Genomic DNA, 4,259 nt, shown 5'->3' with positions numbered 1-4,259 from the left:
AGGCTGCACTAATGACTGATCGCCCGAGCGAGAGGGATCAACTTCGCATCATCTCTCGCAATCTCCAGCCTGACTATGCCAAGCACCTCGTGTTGGTTCAAGCATCTTCAAACTTTGAGACTTTCTTTGAGTCTGGTTTGGCCATTGAGGATGCACTACAGAGTGGAATTCTGCCAAGGGGAGAGTCCTCCTCACAGAAAGCTAAGCCGCGGCCCTATTCTGAAAATAGTAGCACGTTGTTCGGTAACGACAACTACTCTAATACTGCTACAAGTGGGAGCGATGCTCCGGCTTTCGACTCCAATCGCGCTGCCGATGTCAACCAGGTTCAAAATGCCCAAAGCTACCGGGCCCGAACCCAGCCTCGGAATTTCTCTGTCTTCGAGGCATCTCTATCCGTAGTGATGGAAAAACTCGTCAAGTCTGGGCATCTCAAACCCTTGACCCCAACTTCCCCACCAAAAGTTCTACCTTCTGGTTACAAACCTCACATCTTCTGTGCCTTCCACCAAACGCCTGGCCATCCCACTGACGCATGCTATCGTCTTCGACATGAGATTCAAGATCTCATCGACAACGGCACGGTTCAAGTTCCACCAAAGCCCAACGTCATTTCCAACACCTTGCCTCAACACAACTCTGACCCTCTGGTTGGTCAGATATCTATCACCTCTACTCAAATCAACCCGAGCTCCACCATATTCAACCCTAGCCACTATATCGTCCCAGAGAGCCAACCCAAACCAATCGTATCCATCCCGTTCGAATCGGAGATTAACATGGTGGCTGTAGGTTGGGCAATTGAGGTCTTCACTGCCGACACCTGGATTGACAGTAATGAGGAGCTTACAAAGGAGCGGACTGGCCGGCTAAGGTCCATTGTTCATGGGAGCACCGAGTAGGTTTGGTCAAAGAAGCTGAGGAGGCCGAAGTGCTGTTGCTTGGGCCTGACACCCGTTGGATCCTACCTCTTTTTGTGGAAGCTATGGGAAGCTTTTTAAATATTGCATTTTCAAACCGCGTCTAGTTTGCATTGGCGTTTTGTCTGAGTCTGACACAGAGTCTTTTGAGTTGTCTAAGTCTAGCTCTGAGTCGGAGGTTGTGCCTCTTGGCCCTCCACGTCGTAGCTTTTGTTTCAAGTTTTGAGTCTGCTGTACTTGGCAAACCCCGAGGGTTTTTATGATATGCTTTATCTTGCTTCTAAGTACTTCGCTGGCTTTTATATAAACTGTGTCGACTCTGACGACGATGGGATAGATTTCGATGGGATCATCCCCAAGGAAATGTGTTCTCTCGCCGAAAGGGAAGACGAAAGGCATACTCAGCCTATAAATTGAAATAATAGTTTTCAAATAAACTTGAGAGATGAAGTAGACCTCCAAATGGTTCAAACTGGTTCAACACTGTCCCCAGAGGAGCATTGCGCCCGATCAGGCAGGCTCGAAGAGTTCATCAATGTTTTGGCATGGTCTCTCAAATGACATGGCTAACGTAGACCCTGAGATAAAGGAACATCGAATCCCTTTGCTACCGGATGCCAAGCCAAAAAGCAGAAGCTCAAAAGGTCCAGCGCCTCATACGTGTTCAAGTTTGTAGGAACAGCGTTCCACCAAGTACAAGTTAGCAAGTTCAAAATTGACCTGGAACGAGACATGTCAACCGAAGCACACTGGACTCTGCGCTATCAAAGCCGTTTTATCTGAGGCTGTGGCCAGAGATCATCGATCTCGACGACCTCGATGGCAATCAATTTCAAATACCTTGGTCAACATGGATCAATTCAAAAGTCTTTTCCCTGAGAGAAGCTTGTTGGGCTGAAAACCCCAAGGGTGGGCAGTTCCAAGCAAAAGTTAGAGCAGCCTGCTAGACCAAGAACCTTTGAAGGTGGTTTAGGCAAAAATGAATAGGCAATATTCAAAAGCTCGCTAGACTGAAAATTCGAATGGGCGGTTCTAGGCAAAAGTTAGAGCGTAAAAGGTGAGGTAAAATACTCGAGTGAACCTTGGCCTGAACTACGTTCTGACCTGATTCCCTAGCTTGGGATACGTAGGCAGTCTCTCTTTGAGACTCGGCCACATTCCATCAATTGGATCCATGGTTGACATTTTGGTACACATCAAAGGTCGAAGAGGATCGAAGATCAAATCAAGCTGCATTGGAGGAATCAGAAGGGGGAAAACCTTTGTCTTTCAATTTTATTACAAACTGCTTCTTCAATTTACAGGCTGAGCATAAGTCTTAAAATATTTGAAGCATCAAAAACAGAATGAAATGCTAGAGGCCTTAACCGGCTCACAATTTATTCTAAGTTCAGCGAAGTCTGGTATAAGCAATCGCAGCGCGTTTGTTCGAAGTGATGCGCGTTGGTCTCAAACCTGCGCACGCTTCTTGCAACAGACAGTAGCAGTTAACTACTACCCTCAAATGTCATTCTAGGGGCTTTTGCCAAGTCTTGTCATACCATGCAAGTCATATGGACTTAATGTGACTGCACGGGGGTGTCGGTTTCAGTCCGGGCCTATACGAGTCATTATCTGCGTCTTATGTCCGTTTTTGCGACATTTTTCCAGCTTTTCAATCAACTGTCGTTTCGAGATGCTTTTCTCAATTTTGTTTGTACAGGTCCTTGTGCTTTTTTGCATCTTTCGCAAGTGTTAGTTTCACCTGTCTAAGGAATTTTGTGAGTTTTTGGCTCATTAATACCCAAAAATTTCATTATGTTCCGTGTGTCTAAGGGTTTGCATTATACCCTGGGGCTCTTTTTCCCTTTTCATTCGAGCTAGGCGAGTCTGTTTATGTGCGCACGTCTGTGTGTTGATTCAAATCACTTGTCAATGCAAATTAGATATTAGTGGTTAGTTTTTGCATTCTCTTCAACACTTGTAAAAGAGGGTCAATAAACTGGAAAATGCAATTTTTACATTGCTACCCTAGTAACTGTAACCCATAAGCAGTGGAATCTCGTGCACAGCAAGCGAACGTTAGCCCAAGGCCAAGCAAAGCATGTCTCTGGGGCTTATCCGCCCAAGCATCGAAGAAAGGGCATGCAGGCCCAATGCCACACCGCTATATGTCAACTGGGCACGCCGGCCCGCTCGGGCGTCTCTCTATCTGGATGCGCATCTCAAAAGCAAAAGGCAGTAAAGTACTTGGGCTCAGTGGTAGTCCTTAGGCATCGTTGTCCTCGTAGGAGCCGCCCTTAGCTTGCATCTACATTTTCAATTTGTGCATTTTCTTAGTATGCATCTTTGCATATTGTATATCAAATGTTTAAAGCAGGAAAATTCTATGACGGAATCGCTTCTGTGGGTTAGTGCAAGTATGGGGGAATGACACACGCCACTTTCCTTGTCTCATTTGCCATGGTAACCATCAAGCGCACAACCTCGCTGTCCTGCTCTGTTGGCACTTAGAATGCATTTTGGGGAATCAGAATTCAATCCAACTCAATGGCTCGATCATTTTGTATGGTGATCCGCCCTTTTCGAATCAATGACAGCCGGTCTTGTCCAACGTTCAACGGCTCGATCATTCTGCACACTGATCTTCCCGTCTCAAATCAACGACAGCCGGTCCTGTCCAAATCTCAACGGCTCGATCATTCTGCACACTGATCTTCCCGTCTCAAATCAACGACAGCCGGTCCTGTCCATTTCTCAACGGCTCGATCATTCTGCACACTGATCTGCCCGTCTCAAATCAACGACAGCCGGTCCTGTCCATTTCTCAAACGGCTCGATCATTCTGCACACTGATCTGCCCGTCTCAAATCAACGACAGCCGGTCCTGTCCAAAACTCAACGGCTCGATCATTCTGCACACTGATCCGCCCATCTCAAATCAACGACAGTCGATCCTGTCCAATGTTCAACGGCTTGATCATTTATACTGATGATCGTCCCATCCTGTCAAATTCTTCAACGGTTTGATCACTCAGCTCATTGATCTCTCTGTCCGCATCCACGACAGCCGGTCCTGTCAAGTCCAATGACGGTCAGCCATATCGTCCGACCCAATCAACCCGATGGTCAGCCATATTATCAACGACGGTCAGCCATATCGTCCGATCCAATCAACCCGATGGTCAGCCATATCATCCATGACGGTCAGCCATATCAGTCATTCAACGATGGTCAGCCATATCATCCATGACGGTCAGCCATATCAGTCATTCAACGATGATCAGCCATATCATCCATAACGGTCAGCCATATCGTCTATCTCCACCAAATCAACGGCTTGATCATTCTGCACACTGA

Source organism: Rhododendron vialii, chromosome 5a (assembly GCF_030253575.1).
Source record: "Rhododendron vialii isolate Sample 1 chromosome 5a, ASM3025357v1".
NCBI classification, from domain to species: Eukaryota; Viridiplantae; Streptophyta; class Magnoliopsida; order Ericales; family Ericaceae; genus Rhododendron; species Rhododendron vialii.
Note: the sequence above shows the minus strand (reverse complement) of the source record.